The sequence below is a fragment of the Ammospiza nelsoni genome, chromosome 7, assembly GCF_027579445.1.
Source record: "Ammospiza nelsoni isolate bAmmNel1 chromosome 7, bAmmNel1.pri, whole genome shotgun sequence".
Lineage (NCBI taxonomy): Eukaryota > Metazoa > Chordata > Aves > Passeriformes > Passerellidae > Ammospiza > Ammospiza nelsoni.
In genome coordinates, this window is record NC_080639.1 from 38,368,009 (window position 1) to 38,382,592 (window position 14,584).

Here is a 14,584-nt window from a genome sequence, read left to right on the forward strand (position 1 = left end):
GCTCACTGCTTTGTCCCCCCGCCGCCCTCCCCTATTTATAGCCTCGCGGCCGCCAATCACCACCCGCCGCCGCCAGGGCCACGCCCCCATGGAGCGCCGTGGGGCAGTGCGCCCCCTAGGGGAGCCGGGGGACAGTGAGGGGGGCCCGGCGCCCTCAGAGCGATCGGGGCCGTAAAGGAGGGGGCTGCGGTGGTTATCGAGGGATTTTATCTGTGAATGTCGGCGGTGGGAAAGGGAACGGCGGCATCTGGGGCTGTGCGGCCTCCGGAGGTGGTCCGGGGTCCCTCAGTGGGTGCCCAGTGCCTCGGGCTGGGATGAGGGATGGTGGGGGGAGCTGAGGAGAGCAGGGGGCTGAGGGGGATGAGGGGAATGAGGAGGGATGAGACAGTGAGAAGGAAGGGCTGAAAAAGGATGAGGAGAACTGAGGAAGGATGAGGAGAGCTGAGAAGGGATGAGGAAAGCTGAAAGGGATGGTGCTTGTGATGGTGGGCAAAGGGGCTTTCCCCTCAAAACATGGTCACAAGGAGTGTGTCAGGATATCACACAAACGCAGAATCATGGGATACTCCGAGTGGGAAGGGACCCACAGGATCATGGATCCAACCCCTGTCCCTGCACAGACACCCCAAAATCCCACCCTGAGCATCCCTGGCAGCGCTGTCCAAATGCTCCTGGAGCTCTTGGGAATGTGCCCGTTCCCTGGGGAGCCTGGGCAGTGCTCTGGGGGAAGAGCCTTTCCCTGACACCCACCCTAAACATGCCCAGACACATCTCCAGCCATTCCCTCAGTGCTGTCCCTGTCACCGAGAGCAAAGATCAGTGCCTCCCAACCATCAACATCCTCCTATTTTCTCTCTTCCTGGACACAACCCCAAGCAAAGCTGGCCGGGGTTCAGCAGAGGATTGAGCATCGTGTCTGAAAGGAGAGCCCTGAACAAGGGACGGTTTGTGAGCAGCTCATAGCACTCATCTCCCTCAAGAGCTCCTCTCTTTTCCCCATATGGCTCCGTGTGGCAGTGGGATCCCAGGAAAAGGGGCTGGAGCACAGCCTGCCTCCCCTCCTGCCTCCTTTCTGGCTTTGCCTGGCTCAGCTGGACTCAAGGGTGGCCACCCTGAAGGTGCAGCCTTGGCCTTTTCTCTTGAGTCATCCAGGTCACGAACCCGGCCCGTGTCAGTTCTGGGCTGAAACGTGAGCAATTCATCAAGTTCTAAAACAACATCCTGATAAAAGGATGTTGGCTCGTGCCTGTTTGGCCACGGGGAGATGCTGCCCTGAGTCACATGAGAGAATCCCAAACATGACATTTCAAAATTCTGTACTGATATTTTTGGGGTTTGTGATGTGCCATATCTTTCATAGGTCAAATTATTCATTTCCAAAGAATTGGTTTCTGTTTGGAAACAATGTGTAAAACACTGAAATTTGCTCTGTGTGCCTTTTTTTGTAGGGCCCTGGAGCAGACAGATTTCCATCTCTTTTTTATATTTTTAAATTAAAAGCTGCTCCTTTGCAGTCTCCATCTATTCCTGCTGCCCACCAGCTCTTTAGAGAAATGGTGGAATGGGAGGAATAAGCAGCAAAGAAAATTACTGCTCGCAGGAAGCTGAGTTTTGTTCAATATTGGAACAGGGGATAAATCTGGAAAAATAAAGTTGTGTCAATGCTCTCAGGTGTTCTCCAAAGGGCAGAAAATCCTGATTTTTCTGCCTTTCCTTCTGCTCCACACTGGAACACAGGACAGCCTCACGGGGCAGAGGAAGTTTCATCTCCAGCTCTTTGGGAGTCCAACACACCAACCAAGGAATATCTTGGATCTAAGGAGAGAAGAAGATGGGGTTGAAGGAGCTCTTTGTTCATCCTGAGTGCGCTGGGTGTGCACATCTGCTCCTGATCAATCCACCGGGCACCTCCACACACATGGACACAAGATGGACCAAAGCTGGCGCCGATGCTGCCCTTTCCTTGGTGCTTTGGCTTCCTCCGAGGAGGAATCGGTCTCCTCTGGGGTCCTGAAGGAAACATCTCCCTCACACAGCTCCCGTGGAAAATCTGCCTGCATCCAGCTATGCCTGGAATGTGGAAACTTTAACGCACAGGAACCCTTACTCACCGTGAGCAGAGAGCTTCCATCAGCAGCTCCTGGTGATATCATCTTCTCATGATTGGTTTGCTGCCAGCATGGCCCAGCCCGTCCCCAGGGATTTCGGGTGCTTTGGGCACCGGGGACAATCCTTGCAAGCCACCAGCTTGTTGGAATTCCTTGGGGAAGCTGCTCCAGATCCGTTAATCCCCATAAACCCATTATTCATGTCAGACCCTTAAGTTTAATGCCTTTTCCCATATCCTGATAACTACAGGGATAAGGCAGCGGGGGCTGGTGTTTCCACCAGGATTTTTCACACGCAGTCTGGATTTTTGATTTGTAGGGCCCAGTTTCGTGCTTTGCTTCATTCAAATTCCCCATTTTCCCCCAGATCTGATCGGAGCCTTTCACAGTTTCTCCTCTTTCCATCCCAGAAATCGTGATGTGTATATTAATAACACACACACAATTTGGGACTGGTGTGGTAATGACTCCTGATCCCATCTAAGATTTCATGGGAATATCAAAATGCATTTTTCTCCCCTCACAAATAATCTGCCTGAGCACTTTCTATGACTGCAATAAACCAGCCGAGAACAAGTGCTTTTACTTTCAGAATAACTGCTCGATGATTTAAATCTAAAATTGCTCTCCAGATCTCTCTTCCCGCAATTCCAACCACTAAAGCATCCATGGAAAATACTGAATAAAATACATAAAACATGGATTTTGCACATCCCACCCCTTCTCAGCGCTGCTGGTGTGCAGCTAAACGCGCATTAAAAGAACATTATCGAGGTTTAAGGTCGGACATTTGCGGATTAGGAAATGCGTGTTTCCTGCGTGGGGGAAGCGTGGGCTCCCTCGGGAATGAGTGAGGATGGGCATTAAGTCCATGATCACATCTGATTTTTTTTGTTTGTTTGTTTTTGGTTTTTGGTGGGGTTTTCTTTGTTTGTTCCAGAACCCAGCAATGATTTTGTCCCCTCAATGAGCAGCCACTGAGGGACATCTGCACCTCGTGGAATCCCCACCTCATTTAGGGCCGCTGTTCTCCTGAACCAGACCCATTTGTTATCTCTTTGGTGGGCTCATCAATGTCCTGTTCAACTTCTCAACAGATGAAAAGAGATTATTTCTCTCTGCTGCCTTGGGAGATGATGCCACAGCTGAGCCGGTCTGTTTGAGAGGTTGCAAGCACCCCCTAATTCCCGCTAAGGGATCATTCCTATCCTTTAATGTGCTGCAGATGTTGGAAAAGGAGCTCCTGCTACTTTCCCGTTAGGACTCCAAACGGCAAACCACACTGGCTGCCCAGGGAATTCTCACTTTGGGAAAAATCAGCTTCAAGGAGCTCGACCGCCACGCGTGGCTCAGACCCTGCCAAGGGACAGAGCTCTGGCTGCCAAACCCCAACCCCAAAGTCCCTCTGTTCCAAGGAGGGCTTAAAATTGATGGTGGCAGGGTGAGAATGAGCCTCTCCCGTTTCGTGATGTCGGTGGAATACTATGCAGGAGCAACGGCATGAAAATCAATGCTAATTAGCTGTGAAGTGAAAACAAAATGAAGCTTGACACTCTTATAATCTCTATTTTGGCATTTAGAAATCCGGCTGTGACTCCAGCACTGGGAGAGAACTGCATAAATCCATAAAATCAGCTCGAGACACCCGTGAGTCTCCCTCACCTGACTGACAGGTCCTTGGGTGCTAAGCCTTGGATGAGAATGAAAGCTCAGCTGTTCCAAGTTTCAGGAGCTGAGGGCAAAGCTTTACCAAAGCCAAAATGTTTTTTAAAAGCCCTTAATGAAGGCAGGACATTAAGACAGAGGCTGGGGTGGTTTAAAATCCAGCCTGGCTGTGGTGCCATTATTCACATCACAGGCAGGATGGAATCCCATCTCTGCTGCCAGCCCTGGGATCTGTCCTGCAGGGCCTGCAACTCCCTGGCTGTGTCCAGAAGCTGTCCCAAGGCGTTTATCCCCACAGGGGATGGCAAATGTGAGGTTCTCTCCCTTTTACAGAGGGATAATACTGTGGAGAAATAATTCTTCCAGGAGTCCATGGCAGCGCCAGTGAAGTGAGGACATGTGGGAGGTGATCACTCCCTTCCCATCACACCACTCAGCCAAGGAGGCTCTGTAAAAACCACCAAAATCATGTGGATTATTCAGATATATCTGAATTCTGCCTCTGGAAAAGCTTCATGTTTTGGGAATAGAAAACATCTTTTAGGGGCCAGAGAAATGCTCTGGGGCAACTTAGAGAATTCCAGAATGGTTTGGGTTGGAAGGAGCCTTACACCTCATCCCATTCCACCCCTGCCATGGGCAGGGACACCTTCCACTATCCCAGGCTGCTCCAAGCTCCATCCAACCTGGCTTTGGACATTCCAAGGGGATTCTTGTGAGGGATCAAGGTCAGACACGCTGTTCCTCACGGCTGTCTGACCTTATCCCACGGGCTGGGGCATCACCTCAGACCAAACCTCCCCTGCAGCAGGATGATTCCTTTTGGAGAAATGCACCCAAAGCAGGAGCACAGCGCAGTGATCCCGAGCAGATCCGGCTCTGCTGTTCCATATTTATGATTTGTTAGCGCTGGCAGGAAGAACAAATTGCACGTCGGGGGTGCTCTGCCATCCATGAAATCACACGGAGCTCAAGGACATTCCCTGCCTTGGGATGGTGGGGCAGGAGCAGCCCCCAGGGAGCAGGAACGCCAAAACTCCACATTTCCAGCCTGCACCTGGAACTCCAGGATTCTGTCTGAATTCCTGCTGCTGTTGTGCATTCCTGGCTGTAAAAAATCAGCACAAACATCTTGGGAAGGACAGAGATCAAAGCCCGCTAGTCCTAATCTGAATGATAGCACAAGATTGGATTTCAACAACAAAGAAGAATTGTTTTGAGGTTGTTTGGTTTTTTTTTTTTTTTTTCCCAAAGCCCTGTTGGCATTTAAAGGAACACCAGAGTTGCATTACATTGATCTGGCTCTGAACTCTGATCGAAACTAGACCTGAAGATCCATAGAAATTTATGGAGAAATCCCACTGAATTTCTTGTGCTTTGGCTCAGGGTGAAATGGTTCCTAGATGTTGTTGAAGAATATCCTGCAGACAAAAAGATTTCCTTCTCCGTTCCTGCAGGTTAATTATGGAAATTCCTTACACAGGATCAGCAGTGCCAGTTGCTGGGGAGACAGGAAAAGTGTTTGTTAGGGAATTCTAGCCTGGAGCTGCATAAAAAATTTGACAGGATGGTTTTCCATCAGAAATATTGATATGCTGAAGGCAGCTTGTTTTGCTGAACTTCTTGGATTTCAGTGGAATTTGGTATTAGGAAGATCTCTGCTAAGGTTACAACTTTCAGGTTTAACGTCTTTTTATATATTAAATTCCAAGATTTCTTTATGGTGTAGTTTCTGCAATGGATAGGAAATGAGTAAACTTGGAACATTTTTAGTCAAAGGATGGAGCTCATTTCAAAAGGAATTTTGAAATCTTTTTGCTTGCATCCCGTTTGGGGCTGGAAAAAACGAGTGGAATTGCGTAATCCCCACTCCTGACCCAGCTCTGGCCAATCCCAGTGGGTGCTGGGGGCCAAAGGCAGGCTCTGGGAGCAGCTTCCAGGGAAAAGTGCACTGGATTAGGTCAGTACTGCATGTCCTTACCCATCCCTCCGAATTCCTCCCCTTCCCTGAAGGCAAAGCAGCTCAGAATTATTGCTGAAGAGCACAAAACTCAGCGAAGGGGAAATGTCATTTTTTGGCTGTGGCACCACCAAGGCAGATGTGTTATCCCGAAGAAGTTTGGAGTATTTCTCCTCCCCCAACCCCCTTCATTCCACCCCAAGCCTCAAACATTCTGTGATCCAAAGCTTTCCTGGCTGCACACACATATTTGTAATTCCTGCCCGTGTGAATGAGTAACAGCAGCACAGAGCCTTGGAAACATTGCAGGAATTTTTTGGGAGCCATTTGAAACTCTTCACGCGCTCGGGCGTTGATTTTTATTGTTTTCTGTCCCTCGGGCACAACATTTCCCACCATAAAGTTGTGGGGACGAGTTCAGAGCTGCATTTCAAAATCTGTTGGGCTGGGAGCTGTAGCTTGGAGGGTGCCAGGCTGGGATTAATCAGCCTCTGAGCTGCAGAAAAACCTCAGGAATTTCAGGGGGGAAAAGCAGGATGGCCATGGGCATCCATGAGGGGAAAGCACCAAGCAGAGACCAGAGAAGTGAGGATTGGACAGAGCCAGGAGCTCCTGTAAAGCAAATACAGAAAGGAGAAATCCTCTGGGAGAATAATTTTTCTGGGATTTGGGAGATGCAAGATCCATGGGAGTGGGACAGCTAAAAAACAAGAACAGCAAATGTTCCACTTTAGGAAACTCCCGATCTCTGCAGCAGCAAAAGCTGCTCCAGCAAGTCCTCGCTCCCAGATTCCCAGATTTCTAATTAACTCCAATTGTGGAGGCAGCTCCTGCACGGCCCTGGCAAGGGATGGGCTTTGGGAGGAGCTGCTCTCCAGAGCTCTCCGAGGGAGGCAGCACAAAAATGAGATTTCAACCAAGCCCGGGGTCAAACAGGACATTTCTGGGTCACCGGGGCCCTGGCCTGGATTTTCAGCAGCTCTGCCTGCAGCCAGTGTGATGAAATGCAGAGCTTTGCTCCCTTTCTGTGCTTCCTTGGAGCTGCTGCTGTGGAGTGTGGAAAAATGAGACATTTCCAGGGGCTGGAGCTCACACAGCACCAGCATGGATGGATGGATGGATGATGGATGGATGATGGATGATGGATGGATGATGGATGGATGGATGATGGATGGAAGGATGGATGATGGATGGATGGATGGATGGATGGATGGATGGATGGATGGATGGATGGATGATGGATGGATGGATGGATGGATGGATGGATGGATGGATGGATGATGGATGGATGGATGGATGATGGATGGATGGATGATGGATGGATGGATGGATGGATGGATGGATGGATGGATGGATGGATGGATGGTGGTGGTGGCAATCTGGGGCTTCCACACCGCGGTGAGAGCATCTCCCACTTCAGCAGTTCCTAGAGCAGATTTCCCTGGAAAAGTGTGACCATCCCTGGGTCACACACAGCCTTGGAGTCCCTGCTGAACAAGGCTAATGAGGAGAGTGTTGGCTGCAGCAGGTTTCACGCCCTTTCCACCCTGGGATTTCCATGGGCAGGGAAAGTTCCTCGCTCTAATTAAATGACTCAGAAGAGCCCAACTGGTCTTCTAACACATTCTAGCTCTGCTTTTGTTGTCAGGTGTTTCCACAGGAATGATTCAAGGCTGGAAATATCTTCTTCTTACATCTGAATTAAGGAATTATTGGAAGGCTGCAGAAAACAAGGTCTACACTTTATTCCCAGCTTGGTGGGATGTGCATTGTCAAAGAAGGGTTGAAGAGAACCTGCAGGAAGCTGCTGCTCCATCCCTTCACCTCCAAACCACACAAAGCAGCCAGATCTAGGATTTCTTGGCCCTCAGGAACAGCCTGGCAGCAGGAGTGAGAATAAACCCCGCCAAAACTCTCATTGGGTGCATTAAAAATTAATTTCTTTGTTCAGGTATTTCATTGGGAAGACAAGACAGAGCCCTGAGAAGCTGTCCTCAGATCAAACCATGACATCAGCTCACACAGGGCTGTCTGGGAGCCTCCAGGAGCCCAGAGCTGAGCTTCCCAAATTTTTGCATATCCCGTGCTCAGCACATCCCAGCGAGTGGCTGCCGGCCGGGAGCTCACGCACAACTTGGATTTCAGCTGGAACATGTATTTGCAGAGTCCAAGGAGAGCCTCATTTTTTCACCATAAAAGGTTGGGAGCGAAATTCCAGAGCTGAATTAACACGTCCTGCTGCTCCTCCACGTGGGAAAAGAATGCTGCGTCCTCCCACGTCGCTGCTTCCCATCCCAGGGCTTCTTCCCTCCTTCTGACTTGTCCCTGCAAGTCAGACCTTGACTGCCATGAGCCAACAATTAATTAGAAGGATATAATTACTTCTCATCAAGAGAGATACCTGCAGAAGCCAGGTCTGCCTCTCTCCGTGCTTACATGGCTTTTATCCCGCTGAATTTTCTAAATTAATTGGAGTAGTCCAGAGTTTTCAGAGTTCTGGGGGGATATCTGGCACAGGAATCTCTTCTGACCTCCTGCCTATAAATAATGATGGGAAGAGAGGATTATCCAGCAGCCAAATGTGCTCCTGAGGAGGTTGGAGGGGTTATTCCTGCTGGGAATGGGATGCCAGCGTAGGCCACCATCCCTGCACGGTGCTCAGGTCACAGCACTGCTCCACATTTCCATCCTTGTGAAAATCAGCAGGGCATGGACGAGAAATCTTTTCCAATACAAGGAATTGGGAATTCAGCTTTGGAATTATGTCACTTGGGGAGTGACAAGGGTGCTCCTGCTACAGTTTTCCCCTGTGGAAATGAGGATGACAGAGAGGGCTGACAATAACAAAAGCTAATTTTGGGCACTAAAATAGTTACATTTTCAGCTTTCTGGAATTTTCTGGTGCAAGAAGAAGAGAGCCTTGCTCTGTTCCTGGTTCTCCTGCCAGTTTTCCAGTGGGATGTGGGACAAGCCAGCTCATGTCTCTGTGCCTTTCCTTATCTGAGGTTCTCAGTAACTCCCAGGCTCAAAAGGGCACCGGGAGGGCGAATTCGTCACCACCACCTCCCAAGGATCTCAGGTTCCTCCTGGGAGCCTGGGATTCAGCTGGAAAACGTCCCTGCTGATGGATCCTTGGGTGCTGCTGGCAGGAGATGGTGCTGTCCCATGCCATCCCTGCTACCTGGCACATTCCATGGGTGTTCCCAGCACCAGGAGACTCCAAACCCAAGTGGGCTGATCCCAGCACCAGATGGAACACCCAGGAAGCAAATCCAGGGCCAGAGGGTTGTGCTGCCAACCTACAGAGCTCCAGGAGCACCTGGGGCATTCTCCAGAGCTTTTCCAGCTGGGAAAGGCCGAGATCCTGCAGGAGGGTGGGAGGGATGAGCACAGGCAGCCCCTGGGCTTGGGTGATGCCATTCACACGCTGCCATCCCTCCCCCAGTGCCAGCTTAGCCACACCTGGAGCTCGTGGCTGCCCCAGACAAGCCAGCTCACATCCCTGACTTTCCCAAAGCTGCCCTGGGTCCAGCCTGGAGAATTCCCCGTTTCCTCAATGGAGGATTTACCAGCTGTGGGGATTTTGGGGATTTAATAGCTGGGGATGAGGGGCGTCACCATGGAGAGCGAGGAGCTGCATCTTACTGGGGTGGCAGCTCCCTGACTGACACCCAGATGTCCCCCAGGGGTGGCAGTGCCACATCCAGAGCCTTTGAGCAGCACAGCACCAGCTCCTGGTGGACAAAATCACTTCAATAATTGGGAAACCAGGAGGATTTTGCTGGAGTTAAACCCTGCCTGTGGCTGCAGCAGACGTGAGGGGGCTGCATGAGCTGATAAAGGCCCTCAGGAGATGGTGGAGCTGTCCCCACCATGCAGCTGAGGCCACTCGAGCTTGGCAGGGCCACAGGGGGAGAAACCAGCTTGGAAATTGTTCCAAGTGTCCATAAAGGCACCAGGCTCCTCCATCTCTGGGGTGAAGGCCTCTGTGTTCCAGCGATGTGGGGCGGGCTGCATGCATGGGATCCATCCCTTGGATGCATCCCTTCCCAAGGCACAGAATTCCCTCCAGGAGCTGCTGGTGGAGCCAAGTTAGTGTTGGCTCCTTGATCAATTCATTGGAGAAGCTCAGGTCCTGCCCAAAAATGGAGGAACATCTCCTCTGGAGACCTTTCCACATGAAGGGATTTCTACTCCTCCATTTTACTCAGCCTTGCAAAACCAGCTGTGAATTTTCCACAGGGGATGAGGGGGGTGATTAGCAGGGATGTGGAACCAAAGCTGAACAGTTCCCATCCTCTCAGCCTGGTGGGTATAACACAATCCAGGCATTTCATCCTCAGAAATCCTCAGGATACACCACATCCCTGCAGCTTCGTTTCTGGGGGCACAATACCCCAGGCTTTCAGCTTGGGGGATGATTTCAATCCATGCTGCTCACAAGGGGGATAAACCCAAAGGCTGGGGGATGAGCTGTGGATAAAAGGAGATTTTTGTCCAGGAAAAGCCCAACTTTCAGTCAGCTGTGACCAGCCTGGACAGAGGGACATCCCCTGTCCCTGTGCCAGCAGGACACCAGACCCTGTGTACAAAATTATTTATGAAAGGGCCTCTCCCCCACTTTACAGCCAGGAAAGTGGGCTGGGCTGAGAGCCAGGGGGCTGGGGGGGATCCCAATCCCTCCTCCTCTTCCTCTCCAGCAGGTGGGAATCCCCCTCCCAGCCCTGGGGCCCTTGGCATGGGCACATTCCCTTGGCATGGGCACATTCCCCTGGCTCCCGTGGGCACCTCGGGAGCTTTGTACTGAGTCACCCTGGGCAAGGCAGAGATAAGGAAATGACTGGCAGCCCTCCAGCCTGCACAGATGCTGGCTTATTTTGAACTCCACAAATGATTTATGTGCTCAAGGAAGGATCCCAACACCTCCTCCTCCTCCTCTCAAAGTCCTTTTTTAAAGTCCTCCACTTCTCCCTGTCTCCACATTCTCCCTGTGGTGTCAATACCTTCACTCTGGGCACCCCAAAAAAAAAAAAAAACAAAGGGAAGGCCAAACCAAATATTTTGTTGAGAATTAAATGGAGCTAAAGCTCCAGGGGGGCAAGAAAAGGTTTTGTTTTATCAGCAAACCAAACACCCTGTTTGGGAGCAAAATGCTGTTTTCCCTCTTGGAACAGCCTCCTGAAAATGAGGCCAATGCAGTTTTCATTTGCAACACTAATTTGATGAACTCCAGCGGGTTAATGATATTGCTGGATTTAATTAAAGCAGTTGTTAGTCAGGCTGAGTCCTCCTCCTGAGGAAGGGCCTGGTGTTTCAGAAGCACTGCTGACATCCTTCAGCAGAGCCCAGCCTCTGGCCAGGATCGTGGAATCATGACCATGGGCAGGACATGGGGGTACAGCCCCAAATCCCTGTGTCAACCCCAAATTCCTGTTACAGCCCCAAATCCCTGTTTCATCCCCAAATTCCTGTTTCATCCCCAGTGCCTGTTACAGCCCCAAATTCCTGTTTCATCCCCAGATTCCTGGTTCATTCCCAAATCCCAATTTCAACCCCAAATTCCTGTTACAGCCCCAAATCCCTGTTTCATTCCCAATGCCTGTTACAGCCTCAAATTTTTGTTTCATCCCCAAATACCCCTTTCAACCCCAAATTCCTGTTTCATCTCCAAATTCCTGTTTCATTCCCAAATCCCTATTTCAACCCCAAATTCCTGTTACAGCCCCAAATCCCTGTTTTATTCCCAATGCCTGTTACAGCCCAGAATTTTGTTTCATCCCCAAATACCCCTTTCAATCCCAAATCCCTGTTTCATCCCCAAATTCCTGTTTCAGCTCCAAATCCCTGTTTCGTTCCCAAGTCCCTATTTCAACCCCAAATCCCTGTTTCATCCCCAAATCCCTGTTTCATCCCCAGTGCCTGTTACAGCCCCAAATTCCTGTTTCATCCCCAGATTCCTGGTTCATTCCCAAATCCCAATTTCAACCCCAAATTCCTGTTACAGCCCCAAATCCCTGTTTCATTCCCAATGCCTGTTACAGCCTCAAATTTTTGTTTCATCCCCAAATACCCCTTTCAATCCCAAATCCCTGTTTCATCCCCAAATTCCTGTTTCAGCTCCAAATCCCTGTTTCGTTCCCAAGTCCCTATTTCAACCCCAAATCCCTGTTTCATCCCCAAATCCCTGTTTCAGCTCCAAATGCCTATTTCAGCCCCAAACCCCCAATACACCCCCAAATTCCTGTTTCAGCCCCAAATCCCCGTTTAATCCCCAAACACCCCTTTCAGCCCCAAATCCTTGTTCCAGCCCTGTGTCTGCAGCAAGGGCCTGATTGCCCTGAAGGTTTTCTCACCCACATGGTGCCACCAAGTTTCATTTGGGACACCAGAGCTTCCACATTCAGGTGACACCAGGGGACACAGCCCCACTCCTGCAATTTCCCTTCAACTCTTCCCAAATTTCCTGACACCACAGAGTCTCCCGAGAGCTTTGTGTGCCTAAAACCCCTGAGGAGCTGTCTCAGTGTAGCCCTGACTTCTCTCCAACCTTAAAACAACCCAAACCCAGCGGTGGCTGCTGCTTTCCATGGAAAACTTTCCCTGCAGGAAGATCCTGAGCAGCTCCAGTGAGTCACTGTGGGGTTACCTGGCACAACTTTGGGCTCTGTCCCTGTGGTGACACCATTCACCTCATTTCTGGGCTGGTGACACTGCTCACCTTGTTTCTGGTCTGGTGACACTACTCACCTGGTTTCTGGGCTGGTTGTCACCTCCTCATGACTTGGAGATAAATGATTTCCAGCCTGGAACTGTCTGTGCTGGGAATGCTGAGTGATGGAAAGTCCCAGCACACCAGCAAATATCCCTCTGTCAAACGTGGGGATGGAGGACCTGGCTTTGTTCTGCACCCTAAAAACCCTCAGCCTCGTGCTCAGGCTCACCCTGGCCTCTCCATGGATGCTGGATTTGATCTTGGAGATCTTCTCCCACCTTCATTCCCATTCATGTTTTGCCACAGGATGCTCTGGTGGTCAATTTTCCAGTCCAGTCCTGCATCCCTGCTTGTGGATCAAAGCCTTTTACCAAACTGTTGTTTCTTTGCTTGGAAAATGCACAGAATGTGTTTGATGTCTCTGTGTTAATTAAAGGAATAATAATCTCCTATAAACCAGTGATATCCCTGCAAGTTCCCCATCTCATATCCCAATTAGCTGCAATGCTGATTCCCAGTGGGATGCCTGCCAGCAAACCTTGGGGAATGAGTGCCCTTCCTTCCCCAGGACATGCAGATCCTTCCAGGGCTTTAATTCCCATCCCTAAATTTCCTGTCATTAAGTTAATAACCCCATTGTTTTAAGTGCATCTTCATTTTTGGAGGCACAACACCTCAGGCTTTCAACTTGGGGGAAGATTTAAATTTGTTTTAGTCAGGGATGAACCCTTGTCCCTTATGGGACAAACACCACAGGAGACAGAGAAAAGAGGTGACTTGCTCAGTATGTGGGAGCTTTTCAGGAATAAATGCATTTTTGAAGGGGATTCAGCACAAATTCTTTGATAATTTAGATTTACAAGAGTATGAGGTGACAGGACAAGGGGGAATGGCTTAGGGCTGGAAGAGAGTGGATTATGATTAGGAAAAAATTGTTCCCTGTGAGGATGGTGAGGCTTGGAATAGGCTGTGGCTGTCCCTGGATCCCTGGCAGTGTCCCAGGCCAGGCTGGACAGGGCTTGGAGCAGCCTGGGACAGTGGGAATGTCCCTGCCATGGCAGGGGGCAAAACAGGATGGGCTCTGAGATCCCGACCCAAACCACCCTGGGATTCCATGATTCACACCCACCCCATTCCCTGTTTGGTAAAACAGGATGGGCTCTGAGATCCCAACCCAAACCCCTCTGGGATTCCATGATTCACACCCACCCCATTCCCTGTTTGTCTCAGCAGCCCCTGGCACGGGGCAGAGCCACTGTCACCACCCCTGGTGACATCCTGGCTGCTCCCCACATCCCAGTTCCTCTGTCCTGTCAGGATTTTCCCTTCCAGCCTTTTGCCTGCACACGAAGAAGGCTTTTCCCTTGTCACAGCCCAAGCCTGCATTTCACATTCATGCATTTAAAGCACAGACAGGCTTGTAATTAAAGCCTGGAATATTTTAAGCACTCGTAGTGATTGGAAGGTCTCGGAACTGAGCTCAGCATATGCTGCTCTCGTAGTAAGCTCCAGTTCTGCCAGCTGCCTGCGTGGGCTCTGCCTGATTCCCACTCTCCCATCAATGAGCTGCACCCAGGAGCAGGAATCATTCACTGATGTCGATTCTTTTGCTTTTTCTTGGTCAAGGTTGGGATTCAATTGTGTATTTTTTTGTTCAGACTCAGATGTTTATTCGTTTTTATCTATATTATGGTCTTACAAGCTGTGAGTTCTACAGTGCTTCACTACCAAGGTAAAAATGGAGCTGTATTTCTTTTACTATAAGGCTTTTTAAGGATAAACCATTTAATTAAGAAATGACACCTAAATTATTATTATTGTTAACTTAATAACTAACTACCTGTGCTCCTAAATGCGGACTTTTTAATCTAATTATATAATGCTACCCAAACCCATGGAGAAGAAGGTGAAGAGGAAGGACCAGCCTCCATCTTGCTTTATATATATTACCATATTCTAAACCCTTAAACTCTCAGTTTTCCACCCTGTGATGTTACACAGTTCTATTCAAACCACACACCCATAGTCTCAGTGTTATCCATCAATTTTGGAAGCCTTCTCCAGGGCCTCAGGTCAATGCAGCGTTCTCCTGGGGGTCAGTGTCTGCCAGCACAGAAAATCTGGAATTTTCAGCATCCA